This window comes from Poecile atricapillus, chromosome 2, assembly GCF_030490865.1.
Source record: "Poecile atricapillus isolate bPoeAtr1 chromosome 2, bPoeAtr1.hap1, whole genome shotgun sequence".
In the NCBI taxonomy this organism is placed as follows: Eukaryota; Metazoa; Chordata; class Aves; order Passeriformes; family Paridae; genus Poecile; species Poecile atricapillus.
Genome location: NC_081250.1, coordinates 125064595 through 125087584, shown reverse-complemented (window position 1 = coordinate 125087584; position 22990 = coordinate 125064595). Strand labels below are relative to the sequence as shown.

General features: G+C 41.0%; 1 long non-coding RNA gene across 1 annotated transcript in view; it reads left to right on the top strand.

The window, feature by feature from the left end:
• The window catches only part of LOC131576715 (uncharacterized), a 36208-nt gene extending 23736 nt beyond the window's left edge, over nt 1-12472 (top strand). Inside the window, exons 2-3 of the long non-coding RNA XR_009277053.1 lie at nt 7401-7486; nt 12142-12472. This is a non-coding gene — a long non-coding RNA (uncharacterized LOC131576715). The remainder of the gene's footprint in view (nt 1-7400; nt 7487-12141) is intronic.
• The last annotated feature ends 10518 nt before the right edge of the window (nt 12473-22990 follow it).

Below are 22990 nucleotides of genomic sequence, written 5' to 3'. Positions count from 1 at the left end.
CCACGGCTCCCCAGCCCTGCTGCTACCGCTCCCGGGACCCCGGGAATGCCTCATAGGTGGCTGTGGAAATTTTACAGTGTGAGAGTTTTCATGGGAAGGGTGGGTTAATTAAGTCATGAAATACTTCCTTATCTCTGACAGGCAAAATTAGAGAATCACCTTATTGGAAGTATTTCAAAAAGATCTTCACTGCTGTTTCCTTCTTGTTTCTCTTCCACACAGACTCAAGCATTTTAAAGCACTGTTTCAAGCTTTAAACTAGCTTGTGTTATATTTTGGTTTGACTTGTGGTTTGCTGTACCAATTCTGCTGTAGCATTTTGAAACATCCCAAAATAATTTCCTTTTTGTCCTCCTCTACTACTGCATCTGTTATCAGGAGCGCATCATCATCTATTTGGTTGTTTTCACCTATTTTACAAAACAAAACATCTTACCCATAAACATATAGAATTTAATTAGATCAATTAACAAAAACCAACTTAACTGGAACCCACTGCCATAATTTTAAGACTTTTTCCCCAGTAACTAGTTTAGGAAAATGATGACAGCTGGAGTCAGTGATTATTTGGTTTATTTTTCCAAAAGGGAATGAGCCTGGCTGAGTCGGTAGTGTGCAGGATCGAGCTTAAACTGCTAATAAGGCTTTCCAAACAAGGTCTGATGAAAAAGCTGAGAGTATTGTTCTCTAAAGAAGGAAAATGTTCTTCCCTATAATGGCAGAGTGACTGAATTTCTATTACCTTTGAAAATAATTCAGTGCTTAGGAATACATATTAGAAGAGTTATATCAAAGATTCTACAACAAACACTTAAATTCAAAGTTTTTCTTCCTTATTTTGTGAAACATTCTTCTAATTTTTATTATTTTTATTAGATTCCTTGTTTGGAAAAGTATAAGTCGTTTTCAAATAGAATTTGCAAATAACGTAATTTTAAATTCAATTAAAATATGGTTAAAACCCCAAACTCATTGCTCCAAAAATCAGTACATGCATTTTGAGGAATAGAATGAGATACTGTGTCTTTATTTAAAAATTTTAACTCTAGTGGCTGAGACTTCACATTTTCAGGCTCTTCAAATATGAAAGAGATTTTTATTCTTTAAAATGTTATTGTAAAGCAAAGTTTTAAATTCCTTACAACCAAATAATTCCTGGAAGCTTTAAAGAAAACACTAGTCATTGGAACACTTTCTATAGAATTTCAAAAATGCAAAGCAAGTCTCATTTACTTCTAAGAGTTACTTAAAGCAAAAAATACCTATATCTACATCTGTGATTTTTTGAAAAAAATCCTCAACAACCAAACACAACCCCCCCTCCCCCAAACTAAAAACCAACAAAAAAAACCCCAAAAATAAATCCAACAAAGAGTGAACCTGAAAAAATCCCAGCCTTCCCAAACAATATTCATGTTCTTCTCATGCAGCGATTGATCTGGTGGTGTTTCAGAGACCAGGGTCTTGTGTGGTGGACTTCATCAGATCCTTTGAAGTTCCTCCCCTGCTGCATTTTAATTATAAATTTCAATTTTCAAGTGTGGTACTATTAACCTCAGAATATTCATTATTCTCTGCTCTGATATTTTGGTACTTTATACATAAACTTAATTTCAAAATTAGATTAAAAATTAGTCCCTTCTATAAAGATACCCTTGTAAGGAGCTCTTGTATTTGCTTGCTTGTTTGCTCAGGGGGCCATCTTTAGCTGAAGTTGCCAAGTCCTCTTCTCTTGTAATTAAAAGGTATGTTTGGAAGAAAAGGAAGGTATGTAGTGGTTTGTTTATTCAGGAGAAAGTGTTTGATTTAATTTAACAGATTATATTCTTGGAAAGGAACAGGGACACAAATAGATCCTGAGGCAAATTCTGCCTCGAGCTTCATCTTGCTTAAGCATCACCAGAGCCATGCGAAGGAGCAGGTCCCTGAGAGAGGGAGGCTGTGGCGGGGTTGTGTTCCATCTCTGCAGGAACATGAGGGGAGATAACAACCCGAGCTAGGACAGCTGCCCTTTGGTCTGCTTTTCTCCCAGCTTCAACATCTGCCCTTGCTGAGAGAATGAGCTGGGGAATGTTCTCTGCACATGTGGCACCCCCATGGTGTCAGGCTCCCAGGCTGTGAATGACTGTGGTGAACATGCCATGCTTACTTTCCTTCTCAGCTCCACATCTCCATGAGCACAGCAACAAGGGAGATGTGGGGGGTGGGGAAGAGTGCAAACAATCAGCAGCAGTCTTTACTCTCTTTCCAAAAAAGCCCAAACCACAATGATAGATTTAAATTCTTGGGAGACATAGCTGCATATTTCAGGAAATTAGGATATTTCAGTCAATTAGAAAATAAAAAAGAGAAAGGCAAGAAAAGATTTCCCAGTGTTTGTCATCTACTATGCATTGCCATGATTCAGCTTTTCCCTTTTTTGGGCGGAATGAGATGAGAATAGGGCATTTAATATTTTCAGAGCTGGACATCCTAGAAGGGGAAATTGATAACACTGGCCAGTGCAGGAGGGCTATTTCTCTGCTGCTCACTGAGAGAGCAACAGCTACTGTTGAGGATGCTTGTGTTCAAGCTCTGCAATTCTATCATTTTAAAGATCTGATCTCTTGATCCTCATTTCAATCTCTTTTTACATGAGAAAAAACACTGAACAACAGCAGAGCAGAAGGTACAATAAAAACCCAGGGAAAAACCCAAGGTATTATATAAAGTATTTTTCTGGTCTACAGCCATTTGCAGCTTGGGACCACCTTAGATAGAAAGGGTCATTAATATTAAACAGTACTTGATGGTTTTTCCTTCTTTTTTTGTTCAATTGGTTTCTCAACTTATAACAGCTTTCCAGACTCCTGGTGTCCTGTGACAAGGAGCTTTACAGCTTAATGATGTACAGTATTAAGAAGTACTTTCCACTACTTTACCTACTGTGTTTCATGCCTTGTGATTTTTTGTGTTCTAAGAGAAAGTTATTATCTGCTTTTATTTTCTGCATCAACGATGATTTTATCAGTCTGTGCCATTAAGTCCCCTGCCCCCATAATTTCTTTTCCCTGAGGGACAGATGACCTGGAAAATAGAAGGGTATGAAATCCTCCCAGGTACATTTAACAGAACACACAGTCACAAACTGTCTCCCTGTAAAAGCAAAAGCAACAGCCTTAGTCTGCAGCACAGAGTCTTTCTTGAAGGAAGAATGTCTTTGTGCAGGGTAACACACAAATTTGAGCTCTAAAAGCAGGACCTTGACCTTCTGCCAGTCTAGTTGAACCAGCTTTACAAGTATTATATATCCTGGGCTGGTTCAAAGCTTTTCAAAAACTACACTTTGTTTTGAATCACAAGCAGCAACAAACCTCTCACTGCATTCCCATAACTACCTTAGGGACAAATTTAAACTTTGGAGAAATAAAATGTTACATTAAAGTTTTTTAGATAAAGTATCTATATCGGGAAATATAATAATTATATTAGCTGTAATAATTAATATAATTATAGCTGTAATATTAGCAGCTAGAGTTTCTCTTCTGGTTCTTCTTGCTTTAGTATTAGTTGACCATACTTCTCATCAAACTGCAGCTGCTCTCCAATATGGGTGGGGGGCTCTAATTTCCAGCTGTATTTAGGATATGCAGGAATTTCAAGGTATTAGGAAGGTCTGATGCTATTATGCAATGGTTCTACTGCCCCACCTGCAGGCCTTGGGGCTTACCTTTAAACCTGCTTTTTTGAACCAAAGAATTCTGCATTTCAGAGGCATGGGTATGTTCAGACAGTGTCCCGACATGAGTGGAATTGAAGACCTGACAAGAGATTTTATTGCTCTTCGGTTTGGGAATAATTTTATGCCGGAGAAAGTCAAAACATTTGCATTACACCTGTAAACCACATTTAGTTCTACTACAGGTGTTTTCCTGAATCATTTTGCACTCGCAGGTTACTCTGGTTACATCTGCAGGTGCCTAAGACACGTCTGGAAAAAGACCTTGCAGAGGTTGTAAGATAAAACCTGTCCTTGCGTCCCTCCAGCAGAACTCCTGCGTGAGACCCCAGATTGAAACCACACTTTATCTCTGACATAGCTGAGAAGCTCAAGGACAGAAAGGATGGAACCAGCTGGGAAACACTAAACAAATCAGCCTGCATGCCCACACCTCATTCTAGTCAAATGGCCTTGAAATGTGTTTCCAGACAAAAGAGCTGTGAATTGCGCTGTTTGGCTGTGCTGGGAATTACTATAGGAAATCAGTGTAGAAAGCCTGGGTTAGTTTATTAGCTTCACAGATCTTAGCAAGTTATTTTGCTTCCTACGAAAATATTATTGTGCTAAGAGGCTTTTGATAGTGGGGCCTTTTTATGCAACATTGCATTTACTGCTGGTCTTATTCTGGAAGCAAGCAAAGTACAAGGAATGAGCACATTGCAAAGCAAAGCCACAAACCCCTCTGATTCTGGAACTGCTTGCAAAACAGGACTGATGACTGGATGAGGAATCTGATCACGGCCACAAGGAAGATAAAATGCATTTCAGATTCAGAGAGGGCTGTAGTGAGGTGCTCTCATTATTGCCAGTCAGGGCTTCCTTTTGCTAGGTGGGTAGAGATGCCCCTGTTGCCCTTGGCTGAGCCTCTGGCAGGAGGCTGCAGTGTGACGAGCGAGCACTGGCACTGCACCTGGTTCTGATGATGGTTCAGAGGTGCACTTCCCGTGCTGGCTCAGAGTATGGTGCCAAACAGGCAGGAAGGCTTGCAGAGTACAAACACCTAGCACCCCTTCACCTATCTTTGTAAGCAGCTCTCACCCAGATGATCCCTGAGACCTCCCTTGCTTATGCTGCTAATTAGGCTTCTAGTCATGTAGCCAAGAACCAGTACAGTCTCTGCCAAGAATCAATAAAATGCAAAGCAGCCCGCAGCCAGTATGCAGCCCATTAGATACCAGATCCTCATGCCAGGGTGCTTTCCTGTATCAGGATACTATGAAACCTGAGAGGAGTATTTGAAAAGGAATCACTGCCTCTACAATCTTACATATATGTGCAGTGTCCTTGGGACATGGTTTTCCAGAATGGGATGTGATCAGATTTTTAGCACTGTTACCACAGAAACTAAGTAACCTGGAATGAGCCCACTCTTGCTGTCCCTCAGAGCCATGCTGCTCCCGGCACAAGAGATTGCTGCACAGCCTCAAAGAGAAAATGTGCCCACTGTGACTCTGAGCCCTCTCCCAAACTTACATGGTCTCAGTGTAAACCACTTTTATTCAGTAATTTAAACATCTCCACAGTGTACATGTTATCATATTTAAAGCTGTTTGCTTTTATTAGTATGTGCACTTTAGGGATACTTTAATTGCTTTCTGTTTATGTATAGGATAAAATAGGAGTATTTCTATGAACACTTTGTGTTTCTCATGGAGAATTCACAAAGCATTTTCAGGAGAGCCTTTGTATGGATTATGAACCTACCTTAGCCTTGTACCCCAGCACTTAATATTCACAGGCCACCAAAAGCACAACAGGCCACACCGATAGTTTGTAATAAAATCAAATGTGGTGCAACAATGAAATGTATGCATCCCATATAATGTGTCAGGTTTTCAGAAGGGGCATCAAAACCTCTGTAAATTCATTGAGTCTTCATGTTCCAGCCAAGGCAAAGTCCTCTCCTTTTTTTCCTGTGCAGGATGCAATGCAAATTATGACCTGAAACAGATTCTGGTCAGTTTTCTTAATCTTCTTGTTAATGCATGCTATGTACAGCTCATCTTCCCAGGTACTTTCAGTCTTGTCTTCAGGGAGGAGAGTTTAACAAGTTTTGCTCTGTGAGGCAGTGGAAGGCTTCATTGCTTTCTGCAGGAAAGGGTGGTGTACTCCTATCTCAGGATAAGTGCAGGAAGGCTGGTTTGATTATGCGTCAGACAGAAGAGGTTATGGTGCTTTGGGTTCCCACAGTGTGAGGATGAGCCCACGTGTTGGAGGCTCACATGACCCTGTACTCAACATCTACCTGCTCTATGACATTAATTCTCCCTTGGAGAAAATATCTGAGAGATCTTGAGCAGTGGCATTTAGTGTCCTAACACCATCACAGCGTGCAGAGCAGCCATGCCCACAGTCATCTGCTGGCAGCGTGAAAGTGTCACAGTCTACCTGGGCAGTCAGGTGGAGTGGGGAGAGGGAAGCCCTTCAATTTGTCCCATAAATTGATGTGAAGCTGCCTCTGCCATGTACTCCAGCAAGACTTGTTGAGCAATCTTGCAGCATGCAGAGCTCAGCATAATAGAGACATCATTGCACCAAGCACATGCATGATGGAAAATCCAGAATGCACTCCTAGGAAAGCAGTGAGAAGCTCTTCTGTAAAAGGTTTTTCTAATGGAGTGCTCCATTTCATGTCAGATAGTGTGAACGTGAAGGAAATAATTTTGAAAATACATCCATTCAAGCATGCAAGGCAGCCTAGAATTAAGTAACATTCTTGCCCTTGGGGTGAACTCTCCCTGTATATGCCTCTGTATCTGACATTTTCACAGTATTTTTGTGGGGAGACACACACAGCAGAAAAGATGGTGAAGGAGAATTCCTCTCTCCAGCACTTTGGGCAAGTGTGGCTCTGCATTAGAGCTGCAACATTTCTGCTGTTAGTAAAGGAGGAAGGAAAAGAAAGCGAGGCAGCCCTTGCAGCTGGTTCTCCTCTACCTTGGCTAATGTTTGCATGGGAGCAGGGAGAATCATTAACTGCCCCAGACAAGTTTTACTGCCTCAAGGTCACAGAGTAATGGTGCACTAAAAGGCTACAGAAATGCAGCAAAACAAGTCTCTTGGTGCTGGGGAGACCAGAGAACTTTATCCAGGAAAGGCAGAGCTCTGTGCACACCTATAAAGCTGCATCCAGGTTTGCTCCTGGGATCCTTACTCTGCAATGTTCATATGGCACAAGGACATGAATGGTGGACTTTCTGGAACCAGCTTCTTATTTATTTGTTATTTACTAATTTACTTTAATTTTTATCATTTATTGCAGTTCCGGGGGGAAAATTAGCCCTAGATGTCTAACCTGAGTTATCACTTGTTAAATTTCTGACATCCTAGTCTAATACTCTCCACAGCCCTGTTTTCCTTTTGGACAGTATGCTCCCTGGTCTCTGGCTGGTACCTGCTTGCTAGGAGGATTAAACCCAGTGCTCCCCCATGAACACCTGGCAGCTCCCTCACTTGCAGTGTGATTAATGAAGCCTCTACTCCTGACTGAGAACAAGAAACTCACCTCCTTTCTCCATGCCCTTGAGCACATGCAGAGCCTTTATCTGAGGTCACTTTTTTCTTGTAGTCCACAAAGCACAAGCAAGGCTTGTCCTCTCAGTGTGTGACTCACCTTTTGGCCCTATTTCTCACTCCCCAGGCTAGGTGAAGATAAAGAGCATTTGTGGAGGAGGAAGGCAGATTCCACCTCCACAGCTCCAACTGTGAGGCCTCACCAATAAACAGGTAGGTGCTGCCCTCCCCTAAGGACATCCCCTCTTCTCTCTCCCTTGATTAAGAGTCAAACTCCACCTATTCCCTGGATAGGGATAGGGGATATCCTATTCTCTGGTTAGGTACAGCCCTGCTGCCATCCTATTTCCAGGACAGAGGTCTGCTGCTTTCAGCTGTGCATGGTGCCTGAGGTCCTTGAGCCAAGGACAAGTCACAGCGCTGCAAGCACAGCTGCTCTGCAGTGTCCTGTGCTCAAGGCTTCATTCCACAGACTTCAGACCAAGGTCGCAGCACCTTCCTCCCCACTTACCTTCCTCCTTCTCTCCTTTCCTTAGAACATGATCTGGTGTATGGTATCCATGTGCAGCAACATCCATCCATCCATCCATCCATCCATCCATCCATTCCTCAGTCTTAGAATTTGCAAACTTGAAAATCAGTAGATCTCACTTGGCATGAGCAGGAAAAACACACACCAACCTTGTAGAAAGACAGATGTGTTACCGTACACAGGTTTCCTTTGTGCAATGTAAGCACGACCTTGAATTTTCAAGGCTTCTGCTCACCTGCTTTTTATGCTGCAGGAAAGTTGGAGCTGTTAAGATGCTTCCAGCATGCAATGCCCTCATATAATGTAATTAACATTTTGACCACTGGATGTTACTCTTGCTCCAAACATCTGCACACAGGATTGCAGGGTGAAGACTTACTGGCAATGGAATCTTGTAATTTTTTAACCTAGAACCTAGTTAAATCAGTCAGGGACCTCTGAAGAGGTGTTTATTGCCTGCCCATCAACTGAAGATGAATGGCTACGAAGTTGTTATGGGGATATAAAGGAATGTCTGCATCAGCTACACACAAGCAGATGATTAAATTAATAGTAATGGACTGAGATTTTAGTACTGAAGGAGCAAGTGATTTTTCAAATTCTTAAGCCTGGGATTTCTAACACATTGTCTGAGACAAAGAAATGGTTCTGTATGTATTATATCGGTGGTGCCCAAAGGCCAGAAATAAACCACATTTTTAGGTACTTTTGACAATTTATGTTGCTCTCTACTCACTGTCACACCTGCCCTAGAACAATTAGTAAACCTTAAATGTAGGCAGGCCCTTTTACCTTTACTATTATTAGTTATCATTATCATCATCATCATCATCTTTGTCATCGTCAAACATACTTGAACATTTCCTATTCTCTACCTATTTTGCTCTCTACTACATACCTCCCCCCAGCCTTTCTGCATGGCTCCCACGCACTTTGTCCCTGCTGCTTTCACTGATGTGAAGCAAAGCCTTTGCATCAGATGAGCACAGTTGCTATGGTTGAGATATGCCCAGAGCAATTCATCATTTATTGATCAGTACCTCTGTGAAATACTTCCTTTATGCACACTGTGTTGCAGGAGGTCCTGTTTTCATCTTCCCCAAAGGAGGAGGAAAGCCTTTAAAATATGCATGATAATTTGTCCACCCTGGGCACTGTGTGGGTAGCTGAAATATCCTCCTACAGATGGACACAGCCTACACCCTACTGAAGAAAAATACTGAAATATATAAACTGAAAGAAATTCTGTATGTGGCTGCACACCAGTTGTGCATAAAGATGATCCTGCAGTTCTCAGTGTTTTCTTTTGATTCCTTACATATTGCAGGAAACATCCAGGAACAGTCCCTTGGGCAAGGCAGTGTTTTCTTACAGTATAATTCAATCTGAAGACCAGTAACTTATTTACACGTTGCCTTATCATTCCACAGTTCCGGTATCTGCAAGTAGGCATCTAGAAGAACAGGTTTTGCACAAGAGAGATCCCCATGTGATCTCTGGGCCAGTGTGCCATGTATGTAGATACACCTTGCTTGAAATCAGAGGTAAAACTCTAAGATATGAAAAGTATGAATCCTCACAGACAGTACCGAAATAGGGAACAACTCAAGAATAATTCACATTGCCTATTTTAGCTGCTTAATGTAAATGCTTAATACTCCTAAAGGGGTGAGCCACCTGATACATGGCAGAAACCTAATCCAGGAAGAAATGAAACTCATGATGGAGATTCTGGTTTCTGGACATTTGTGTGTTGAATGGCAAAGGGAAGGCTTAATCATTCTGCATACCAATACAGCACAGAGTTATTAAAACTAAAACAAATCAAACAAAAAAATCTTTCTCCTTTTGACTCAGTTTTATCACTTACAAAGTGGCCAGCCAAAAATTCTGAACCACTTTCTTTATCTCATCCTGGTAAATTCTTAGAAACTAGATACTGAAAATAGTTTATTTATCAAACTTTCTTTCTCTCCAGTTTGTTTCTACCTTTTCTCTGAAACTGCTAGTGGGCTGATGTGATATTTTAACATAGAAAATGTGGGAGCTTTTTAAATTGACATGTAAAAGTTCTTTCCTGTTTGAACCTCCTGATCTAACTCTGCTTGCTTGCTAGGACAGAGCAATCTACAGCTGTTGCTACACACTTGCCTGTTGTCATGATTTATACACCAGATTAAGGTGAGGGATAATAAATTAACAAAGCATAGCTCCATAGTGCATGATCCTCAGTGCTTTAAATTAGAGCTATCTCTGGTGGGCACAGGAGTGATCGGAGCAGAATTTTGCCCCGCAAGCATATTTTTCATTACTCCATCTGTTGTCCCAGATACTAGGGATGAAAATGCCCATTCTGCTAATTTTTCTTTCCTTTAAAAACATTTTTATTTTCTTTCTTGAGATTGTTCCAAATGACATAGGAAAACAACATTAAAACCAGGGCACAGTAGTGGAATGCATGCTACAAGCCAGAACAGCATAAAATATTCAAAGAAGGAATACATCTGTATTGAGGTCAAGTTAAGAGAAGAATTCCTGCAGTCAAGAATCCTTTCAGTGGCTTGAACAAGCTCCTTAATAATCATTTACCTAGGATGCCTCCTTCTTTTAGCTCTCTTCAACTGAAGAGCTTGTGGCCTGACATTTGGTCCCTGGAGCCTTTCCATGAGATTTTCATTCATCCCATGTCAATCCTCTTTCCAAGAGCTTGAAGAAGGAACTTTATCTTCCTGTAACCCAGAGTAAGGAATGCAGGACACCCAGAATAGAATAGGTCAAGTTCAAAGCATGAGATTATTCACCTGAATTTAATCAAGATCTGGTTTCTTTGGAATTCCTCATGAGTTAGTCAAAGTAAACTCTTAGCCAGATTAGCTCTGGGAGTTTTGGAGAGAAGTATCCATCTGCAAGCCATAACATCATCTACATCAGCTTTACCTATATGAACTTTGCTTTCCCCTCTCCCTTTTTTCTCTCTTCAGGACCATTATTTCCTGCTATGAGGTAGAAAAACATGTGTTCTAGGTGAAGATGGAAACATGGGATACTATTATTGTGAATTATTTGCCTTTTTCTAAATCCATTTGATTCTCCATTCTGGCAAGTTCAGGGCCAACAGTCTATTTCAAGGTTGCCTAATTGTGAAAGATTCCCTCCACACATACTTTTACCCTTTTTTTTTTTTATTCACATATTCTGTATGTGAGATTGCAGCGGTGACAAGCCTCTTTGCCATACTTGGATGTTGCTTAGAGCAACCAATATGTGGCAGTTCAGGAAAGTTCAATCTGCTCATTTCCCACAGTAATTCACCAACTCATAGAATTAAAGCTGCTAGAACAATAAGTAAACAAAGCCAGGTTTTTAGGCTTTGCACATAGAAATATGGGCTTAACTCAGTAAATGTCCAAAGATGAATGATTGGACACTCTTGCATTCATCATTTTATGTAACTTTTCAAATATTTAGTCCTGAAATACTCCTGAGCTGTATTACTTTACAGCTAAAACTTTGATGTTCCCTCCTGCCCCATGGAAAAGGCCAGCATGTCCCAAATACTGATCTTGACTTACACAGATGTAGGATCCCTGGAGGCCCTGAACACTGAACAGCAGCATCCAAGCTTCAGGCTGTACCAGCTGCTGCTGAGAAAGAGCTTTTTTGGGGGTCTGTTGTTAGATCTTAGCAATGTATTGAATGAAGATGGGGAAAAATGTCCCTAGTTTTCTTGATCTCCCATTCCATCACAAATCATATGTCCATTGCTATGTCTAGAAAAGAAGAGCCCTGGACATTTAGTCATTTCAAGTCCAAATTATCTGACAGTGGTTGCTTCAAACACTGCTGCTCTCTGGTAGGATCTGGTCACTGTGTCTCTTTCCATCCTCCGAAGCAGGTAGGCGATATCATATGCCTGCTGGTTCAGCAGGGAATCACTGGCCTTCATAAACAGGCAGGCTGTTCCCTCTTCTCAAGGCAGACCCTGGGAAGTTACTTCACCAATGAGAATTCCTATGAAACATCAGAATTAATCTCTGGGTCAGGATTTCCCTGTCTGATTCTGCACACTCTCTAACTTTCCGTTTTTTTAAACCTAACATATGTTCCATCTCTAACATGCGACTTCACACCTCCAAATATTTAGGTAATGAGACAAGCAGTGAAAAGTATGTATATTTAATCCTGTAATAGGTTTACATGTTCCCTCACTGACTCTCGATGTGCCCATTGCCTTCTCCGTTATTGCTTCTTATCACTAACCATATTTATGCCTGTACATACCATGAAATTAATAAAATGAAAGTAACCACATTAATCAGACTTTTTCTCTTTTCAGAGGCATCAGCATTTGTATAGAAGAATGAGGAAGGAGAGCTTGCTCCATATGCACTTTCATCTGGAGCTGCTGGATCCATACCCAGCACTGGTGTGCAGAGCTGTTCCTGGCAAAGGAAGCTTACAGGCTGCCCATCTACTTCAAGCCTACCTGGGATACCTGTCTTTAATTGATATTAAAGCCACATTTGCAGCATGATCCACCTAAAGTGGTAGATGTGCTTAGCAGAGGGAGCAATAGAAGTAATGACATGTATTTTGTGTGATTTTCCACCAGGGATGGACCAGTTCCTCTAAATGGATTACTTCATTTACAGGGATAATCCCCCCCACCCCGGTTTTCATACTCCCTGCAAAGAGCAAGCAGTATGTTAAAAAACTCGTCTTCTATCTAAACCTGTCTTTTAATCCCACAGATGTATTCTCAAAATTAAAATACAGTTGCTTTCTTTTATTGTGAAGTCACTCAACAATTAGCCTGCTGAAAATTTTAATTCATATTAATGAGATGCAGTTCTGACTGACATCTGTCAAAGAGAGTAGGGGAAGGTGGAGAAAATGATGTTTCTAAACAGGGATAGAAAAATGGAACATCCTTGCCAAGACCCTGAGCAAATCCACTTCTGGAGCATAGCTGGCTATATCCAAGGTCAACTAGCATCCACTGATAAGGGCTGTTGTGGAGAAAAACAGAAGCTCAGGCCTGTCTTCCTGCCTCCTAGCAGCTGTTTTTAGCTGAGGCTTTATCCCTGGCCCCACCTGTGCTGCACTGCTGCTGTGCTGCAGTGGTGCCTGTACCCTGCTGCTGCTGTGGTTCTTACCCTGATCCAACTCCTCCAGATCAGCTTCCTGACTTGCCCTTGTAAATGCCCTGTTGCTACAGACTTGCTTGGTGACCACACATCGGTGTCTGATGCTGGTTGCTGCCCTGGACCTGATCCTGTCCTGGCTTCTCAGCACCCCAGCTCCTTGCTGGTGAGGGCTCAGCTTTGCTGGCCGTGCTGCCAGGGAACAGCACTGTGCTCCTCACAGCACCCTGATTTGTTTTTGGGTTTTCCAGGGAACAATTTAAGCACCTTCTCTAAAATTGCCTTCAATTCAAAAGCCAAGTGAAGCTGAATTGCCTTGTGTGGCCACATGCTGAGGCTGTTTCTGCCCAGCTCATTATTTCCAATGAATAACAGCAGATTTATCAATATTGATATTGTATCCTCAGTAGAAGTCAGCTTGTCTAAGCTGAAGTCAATATCAACTGTACTGATTCATGCTTGTTGAAAAATCTGTTCATATTTTCTAAATGCTTCAGTTGAGTTAAAACCCTTTCACCTTTAGAACAAGAAATATCTTGTGTTAATATCTCCATGTTAATATTTTCCCATTATGTAGATCAGAGGCTCGAGGAACGACATTAGCACTTTCTTTCAGTGCCATTTATAGCTTTTGACAGTTTCCTGACATTGATAAAGCGTGTTATGAAAAGCAGAGTCAGCAGGCTGAAGACACTGACTGGGTTATGTTTTTATTAAAAGCATTATTCAGCTGTCACATAATGTCACATGTAAATATCCTCATGACGTTCTAGCAAAGCAGTATCATATAAGCACAAGGCCTCTCTTTCCCCTGTTGCCTTTGCTGTAAGAATACCACACCAGTTGTAAGAGAAGGCAATGGGGGTCCTGATGTTCAAATCCACTCCTCCTGGCTTGTGGGAGTTCCTGAGGTCCTGGGCACAGGACACATGAATTCTCAAGCTATATGAGAGAGGTGTTACCTTCCAGATAGATATCTCAAAATCTAAACAAATATTTAGAACCACAATTCTGACTTCATTTTTCATGTGAATAAGTGCTATCACATTGATCTGCATTATAAACTCTGCTTTGAACTCAATTGTGATGTATTCTGTGGGGATTATCACCTCTGAACCCAGTTGTAATATACTCTGTGGAGATTATTTGGACTACTCCCATTGCAGCGTGCACCTCACAACAAAGACAGCTCTTTGTGCACTAGACTCACCACTAAAGCCATGTCTTGTGGAGGTACCCCCTGACTAGTTCAGGAGCTGAATATGTGTAGCTATGAAAGCCCAGGGCTCATCTTCAGTCTCTATTTCTGCTGCCCTCTGGCTGGATAATAACCTGCAATTCAATTTCTTGCTTTGCAACTACATTACTGAAAATCTGCAGAGCTGGCCTGGAGTAGCTGCAGTGATTGGCACGGCAGGTCCTTCTGCCTGCCTTTACACAACAGGGTGATGGACAGCAAGAGAGTTCCACAGAACCACAGAACAGGATCACAGAATCATTTAGTTTGGAAAAGACCCTTAAGATCATCAAGCCAAATCATTAACCTAGCATCACCAAGTTCACCACTGAACCTTGTCATAAATGCTACATCTACTCATTTTTTAAATACCTCCAGGGATAATGGAAATGGAAATTACTTTCCTGGGCAGCCTGTTCCAATGCTTCATAACCCTTTCAGCACATAAATTTTTCCTAATAACCAGTCCAAACCTCTCCTGGTGCATCTTGAAGCCACTTCATCTCATCCTGTCACTTGTTACTTGGGAGAAGACACTCATTACCACCTCCTTTCAGGCAGAGAGAGTAGAGAGTGATAACATCCTTTCTAAGACTCCTCTTCTACAGGCTAAACAATCTCAGCTTCCTCAGCTGTTCCTCATAAGAGCTTTGTGCTCTAAAGCTTTGTTTAAGAATATATATATACACACTAATAAAAAATTAATAACAATAAGCAAGTATGTCTCTGTTTATTGCAGCATCACAAAAGATGCAATGTGATTGGCTGGACCTGCAAAATGTGTTTCTGTTTGAATTTGGCATTGTTTTGCAAGTAGAAACAATAGTAATAAGCTTGTAGGGGCAATATAAAAATAGTAACTAATGGGTTTGGAAAACGAATTCTGAGCCCAAGACATCAGATTTGTGGTGAGCAAGTCTTGCAGCTTAATGTAAACATAATATTTGGTGTTTTTTCCCAAAGTCTCACTGTCTCCCAGTTCTTGATTATGTATGGCATTCACCTCCATTTTTCTGTTTTTCTTTATGAAGTAGTATTAATTAAGCCTTTTTGACCCCAGTTTGCACAAAGATGTGGCAGTTTCAGTTCGTAAGCGGGCAGAAACACCAATTTAGTGAACCCAGCACAATGATCTAGATGAGCACAGTACTGTGTCAATATAAGACAAAAAGGTAAGTCTGAGGGCATGAAGCTCCCTCAAGGTTCTTGATGGGAAAAGAAAGTTAAAAGAATCAGAATTATATCAAACGCCATTTAAAAAGAACATTTTCATGATTTTGGAGCCTTCAACAGTGGCAATAAGGAGGCTGGAGTCTTAGCACTGCTGACATGCCCAGCACACATACATTCATTAAAGCTGTGAAAGGGTACATTCTTGCCAAATCCTTTTAGTATTTATGTTTCTGTTGACTATAAAGAAGAAAAGACAAGGTAAATAAAGACAAGCCATGTAAGAAGCTTTATGAGAAAGGAAGGCTGTTTGTCTTTTTTTGCCTCTGGCAATGCTGCCCCAGAATATCTTCCTTCAGCTGCTCTCTTAAGCTGCTCTCTGGTCTGCTGGTCTCTCTTTTCCTCCTGTTCTGATGGGGGTGAGGGATCCATAGGGCTTGCAGGCTGGGAAGCTGCAGGCCATGCATGAAGAAGCAAGAAGGGAATTCACTGTCAGCAGACCAGACTGCTCAACTACAGCCCCTGTAAAAATGCATTGTGCAGTGCCTGGAAGTGCTCTGGGGGAAGCTCATAAACATCACATGGAGGGTTCTGGCATTTTTCCTGGCTTGATAAATAATTACATGCACCTTCCAAATGTTGTCCGAGGACAATGAGACAGCACAATGGCAGTGAGGTGGCAGCTGCCACAGAAATGGGTCGCTGGAAGACTCATGCAGTCCGGGCAATTAAAAGCCAAGGAAGTCATCCATGTGGAAACTGACTTCCTAAATATCCACACCTTCTCTTATTGTGTGCACTTTTGTGCAGAGAGATGGAGTGTGTAAATAGGTGGAGTACTTATCCTCAGCTAATTTGAGAGGATTGTTGCTTTGTTTTTTTTTTTGGGGGGGAGGGCAGTGAGCAGGGCTGAGCGGAAGCAGTGTACATCCTCTTTAAATATGAAAGAAATGACCACTTAGAGGAAGCTTTTCTAAAAGCTCTGTCTGCCCTTATTTATTATTTAGTTCTTCAGCTGACATATTTAATACTGCAAGGCACTTGGAGACTCTAGTTTGAAAGAAATACTCTGCACAAAATCAAGCTTCCTCACAGGAGCAGGATACATCTTCAAATGTTAATTACTTTTTCACCATTAGACAAACCTCTTTTTTACTGCTCTGCTCAATAAGAAAAAAGAATGTGCAGCATGTCTTTAATTTCTTCAGCATGATAACTGCTAAACTCCCCTCTCATTTTCTGTTTTGATAACAGTGAAAATTGCACACCAGTGAGTTGACTCTGTCCTGGTACACAGAAGAAGAGAATCAGCTGTGTTACCTGTGATATTTTCTCTTAACACTGAAATTGGCTGGAGACACAGAGCCACATAATGATTTACTTTATTAACCCTAAGGATAAACCATATAAGAACTGCAAAAGAAACTATGGGACTTGTCCTAGGCTGTTTTATGTTGACAGCAGTAGATAATACATTACGTTGAACGCACACTGAAGATATCATTATGTACCATTATCACAAGAGAAATAAAAATTGAGAGTTCAGTGTTCAGAGACAACAGCCATAAATATTAGTTTTTCACCCAGAAAACCAGGTCTGGCTCCAGGCTGAGCAACAAAACCCTTCACATGCTTGTTTCCTTCAGCAAACCAACATATTGCTCATAAAACTCCTCTGAAGACCTCGATTAAATGATTAATTATCATGAACCTGTGAATTGCAGGACATGATGCCTTACAGTTTTGAACTCACACACTCTTTTCTGCCTTTGAACTGCAGCACCCAGAGATGTCTGTGAGTGTAGGAGGGGTGCAATGCATTGATTTCTAGTTTGGAGTGAAAGGGAGTACACAGAAATCCTTTCAGCAGAAGAAGGAAGAGCAGGCAATCAGCTGTTTCCTCAAACCTCCTGTTGTGCTTTGCATTCTCCCCGGGCTTTACAGAATGGATTAGGAGTTTGCCCTTGTAGCATCTCTTACTGCAGTGCAAAGTGAGTGTCATTATGTGTAGCACATCCCTGCTTCAAGCCAGGAGCTCAATGGACCCACCTGGAAGAGATTTAAAAGAACAATGCTGTGACCAAAATTCTGGGTTGCTTTGTGGGGTCCTGTGTTGCAGTGGGGTAGGTACATCGATGTGCCCAGAATGAATTTCCCCCAAAGTATCAAAGGAAAGCTGTCTTGCAAAGTGCACACTAGGAACAGTCAAAAGCCTCTGCTACCATAAAGAAAACAAAATCTGTACTGAAACTAAGTCTAGCTATTAGTCAGATTCATATGAGAAACTCAGACTATTTATTTAGTGAAGTAACAGGAATGAAGAATGTGTAATGAAAAAATACAATTTTGGGAGAGTAGGGAGAATTTTTCAGACATGGGAGCTTCACAGTTATTCACCCAGTTCACATTTACATATTGATCTGGAGAGCTGCTGCTGCTACTGCAGTGAGGACTGAGACTGAAATTCTCAAGGCACGAACTGAGGAAAACCTGAGGTCAAGAAGGAGCTGAGAGATACAAATTTGGAATAAAGGCATAAACATCTATATGTGGCCCAGCTAGTGCTGTAGGAGGGCAGGGTACTGCTTTAAGAAGCATAAGAACCACATCTGTGCCTCCTTGCTGCTGATGGGCGGGGAAGTGGCTGCCCCATTTTTGAAAAGTTCTGGCGGAGGCTTAGGCTCTCTGAGAAACTGGATAAACTCTGTGCTGCTTTTAAACGAATGCATCTTCTGTGGGAAAGGAAGGGAGGGGGCTTGCTTTATCTGTTTTGTTGTGGCTGAAATTGGAAGTATGGTCTGTCTTCTTTGGGGAAATTTCAAGGCATGATTTTTGCAAGGAGTTTCAAAATGAGCTTTATAAGACCAGGTAGGAACTATGTTAAGATGTAGCATAGCTGGCTTCACAACAGTCTGGAGGAAGAACTAGCTTACATAAGTTATATCTGATTTGTGCATCTCTTGTTGGAAACATTTCTAAGTGAGGTTGTGATGGCACTGCCTACTCAGTATAATAATGGCAGCAGGGAGTAGACAGTGTTACTAGTAAAATATTAACGAGATGAATGAAAGTTTAATCTTTCATTATTCATTAGTGTTTATAGCCTAATTTGTTGCTCTTATTTTCACTTTACATTGTCTAACTCAGTGTAATGCCTTTTCAGTGAAAACAGCTATATACTTAGAATCCTGAAACACAGATTATGTCTCTTCAACAGGCTAAATGTTACATTATCAAGGAACTATGAGCTTTGACTTCTTGTTTATAAAGTGGGTAAGGAAAAAAATGTTTGAGGGAATTCAAAAGGCTGGAGTCCTACAGCTTCTGTTATGCAAACAAGCAGGCTTTCCTATTAGTCTTGTTCTGCCTGTAAAATACATAAACAATTTGCAGCAATTTTACTTAGTTGGATCATTGCTTTTTTCCCCTCCCTTGTAATCTTGTAATTGCACTCCTACATATTTCTTCTGGCCCCAGTTCTGCTTTTCATTGTTTTTGTCTGCTTCTAAAAAATAATAAATAATACTTGTGTTTTGGTTTACCAGTAATAAAGTGGACCTGGTAGTACATAGTCATTTCACGAGAGAATTCTGAAAGTTAACTACAATTACAAACCTAGATCCTCTGGTTCTTAATTACCATGTAGTAACCATACAGCACTTCAGCCTTAAAAATAATTTACTATGAGTTACTGAAGACATGACCTCATTTTATTCCCAGTATCAATTTTAGAATGTGAAAATGTTCTGTTTCATCTATTTTCTGAAATAGAATAATTGTGACTAACTAATTAGCAGCAGGTGACATGGATTTACTTTAGCTGAGTCTTTATCTACAGTATATTTACTGGAGCAATAAAGCTTGCTGTAGATGATGATACATGGCAGAAAGAAAAGACTCTGCTCCCCAATCAACATATTTATGTCAAAACTGGAAACAGCTAGAAGGCTTGAGAACACTTTATCACATCATTCCTGGAGCTATAATTGAGCAAATGCTATCAAAGGTAATTGTGGTACAAGATAAATAGGTAACGAGAAGTTAGAAACATTTCTTCTGTTCACAAAGGAAAGTATCAGGGGTGGGGAGATGGGGGAAAGAGAAATATGAGGTATTCCTAAATACACATTTACAGCATTCATGCATCTGTGTGTACATCTATGCTTAATTTCTTGTATATATTGTCCTGGGGTGACAATGAAAAATGAGATGTTTTAGGAGATTTGGGGACTTAATTAAAATAAGCATGTAGGTACTCTTCCTTCTTTGGACATAATGAAATAACCAAGAGACACGCAAATTCCAAGCTCATGTGGTGCTCTAGCTCTCCCTCTAGTGTAGCAGATTTAACACGGGATTTGAATTATTTATTTAAAATTTTTATTTCTCACCCCAAGTCCTTTTACCCCACATTTGCTTGCAGCTGTATACTGTGGGTGCCAAAAGGTGCTGTAGCTGGGAGATGCAAACTCCCAGCTAATAGTCTTTTGCATGCACACAGTCAGATTAGTTACAGAAAACAAGCTCCTGTAGGCAGTTGAAGCTTGGTCATTTGATGGAAAATTTAGTTTCTGTAAGGATTTTGGGATTTGACCCAGGACAAATAAATCTCACAGCTAGCTGAATACTGTGCAATGCTCATGGAGGCTTCTCTACGGTGGTCTACTCAGCTGAAGACATTCAAATTCTTTTGGAGGCATCTCCAACAGCCCTGGCCTCAATGTGTTCTCACTCAGATGATTACAACTGCAGGGTATTCAGCATTTAACTAACTCAGGATTTAGAATCCCACTAGGCATCTGCTTATCTATCCCAGTGGGTACCATGGGATGATCTTGACCTATTGACGCTAAGAGGCGTGAAGAATTTATTTTCCACAAAAGAATTTTAGCAAGAAATACATAATTCAAAACTATAAACTCCGACTTGTGAGTCAGATGATACCAGCCTAAAAAGGCTCTTACACGTTCAGTGTCTCTTTTTGATTGTACAGCTAATTTGGCATAAGCAGATCTGATTTTAGGAGCTTTTAATGCTTCCTCAGGAGGGAAATATTGCATAGCGTTTCTGATCCAATGTATGTCCCTCTTTGGCTTCCAGGACTTTGATCCAGTTAAGGGCTTTCAGGGTTATGCTTGGTCCATCAGGCAATAATGTAGAGGGAGGGTGTGTGCTTGCTTGTCCATTTTCCTTCCACTAATATCCCAGTGACATTCACCTGCCATATGGTAAATATAGGTTCATTATAGTTTTTATTTACCTGTTATACTGATGATTCAGAATGTATGGGTATACTCTGCTAAAGGGGCTTTGAATTTTTACTTTGCAAGAGTGAGCCCAAGCCAGAGGTTATGAGGGTCTATGAGGTGAGCCAGAGAATGGTGTGCTTAGCTACATCACAATGAATATTTATAAATGTCCTTAGAAGAGCACAGCTGAGCAACAAGTCTTTTCTCTCACTAAAATTGAATGTCACACTCTTTTGATCCTGTGAACTTTTTTTTATGGACTTTATGGAATAATTTCCATTGGAGGTTCTGAACATGATCCAAAGCTGGGACAGAGTGCTTCCCCCTGAGCCTGGGACAGGTCTATGGGAGCTAAGGACTTAATTCTCTGCCTAGAAGAGGTAGTTGAATAGAAGTTTAGCTTAATAAAATCATTATAGGCTTTGAAAGAAGCCAAGCCAGTGCTGCTCTTTTGCTGCGTTGTGAAAAAAAATGTAAATAAATTAGTCTTAAATGTATATTCTTCAATATACATTGACTTTGGCAAGATTAATTCTTTGACAACTTGGCCTTTATTCACTTCTGACTGCCTTGACAGTTATTTTCAATAAACAGCTGACCTAGGGGGAATGTATTTTAAAACTGGGCTCTGACTCCACGGTGAGCGACCAAGTCTATCGGTATGGCAGAGCACTAAGAAGGCTCCAGGGTCATGAGTGGGAAATGAAATGTGGCTTAGCCATAATGTCAGGTGTTTCTGTGTTTGCTGATCTATTCATATTCCCTGGCAATAAACATCCCTTGCACAGGACAGGCCTAGTACTACTCAGGACAAAGTATTTTCAAGTCCTGTATTTATGTGATTCAAAGTTCTAACAGTAGAATCATAGAATGGCTTGGGTTGGAAGGGATCATAAAGATTATTTAGTTCCAACCCACTAAACTGGACAAGGACGCCCTCCACTAGAACAGGTTGCATATATATATATATATGTGTGTGTGTGTGTGTGTGTGTGTGTGTGTGTGAGTGTGTGTGTGTGTTTGTTTTTATAACTGATTGGAGGAAACAAGAACTTGCAGGCACTGAGCTCAGTACACCCCTAGTCCCACTGTCCTACACTTTTATCCTTTTTCATAGACACAATGGGACCCTCAGAACAGATCCAGTATTTTCTTCTATGTTCATATGTTTATGTTCTATGATCGTAATTGGACATTGTAGGCAACATTCATAAAACTTTTAAAAGGCTTCAGTTTGAGTAACAGATGCTTGTTACAATTCCATCTCCATGCTAACCAGGGGAATGTGTAAAAAGGTATTACATCACTGTATTTGGAGATGGTGAGTTTTGACTACCTCTTGCATCTAACATTTTTCTGGCCAGGACAGTTGGGGACCGGCTTGGGATCTGGTATCACATGTAGCCCCATTGCTACTTTGACATGCCCACAGCTGCTGGGGAAGTTGAACAGCAGAGTATCCAGCAGGACTGGGAAGGGAGTATTTCTAAGCTTAGACCCTGAGTTCAGCAAACTGGGAGCAAGACCTTGCATTCAGGCTTCACTTGCACTCAACAGGGCATTCCTCAGCTGGGTGGGTGGTGAGTGAATCAGCAGTGCTCTATTCTGCTCAGACTCAGGTGAGCTGGTGGGAGTGTCACTAGCAGAGGGTACTGAATCAGCTCTCCAGGTAGCAGTCCTTTCCTGATGACTAGCTCTTGCATTTTTGGATGTGCTAGTGAAATATCCCTTCCCTTACAAGAGGCAGTGAGTTGCTGACAGCTTCACTGCTCTGCAAGTAGGTTCTTGACAGGCATTTCAGAGCTGCCAGGGCTCCTGGTAGTGAAAAGTACCTGCAAAGGAGGGAAAATTTTATTGCTACTGATATTCTTCCACTGTGATTACAAATAATGTATCATGTATCAGCTGGTTAGTGGGAAAGCTTGGGACCCCAAGTGGAGTACTCTGGGGGGAAAAAACCCTCTTTTTTTAATAGAAGCAGATGTAGCCTCTCAAATATCTATTTGAATTTATTTTTTGAAACAGTCATGAAACATACCTGAGATATGTGGGATGAATTTGTGTTGAGATTCATAAATTTGGGAAAAAATATAAACGTGCAGGGTATATTCTGATTGACTTCCTCTTTTCATGGCAGCACTCTAACAACCTGCTACTTCAACTATGCATATTGTAGAATATAAACATACTTTCCTTTTCCCTAGCAAAAGCTCACATTCCTCAGCTGCCTTGTGGATCAAAAACTACCTGGATTTGCTGCCGCTGTTTGTTATCCAAAGCAAGGACATTCTGAGTTGGCACCTCGTGACTCTCTATTGTGCTCTGCTTTAGCATGTGACTGTGCATGCTGAACGCTGGGGACAATTTGGCTATTCACACAGCCCT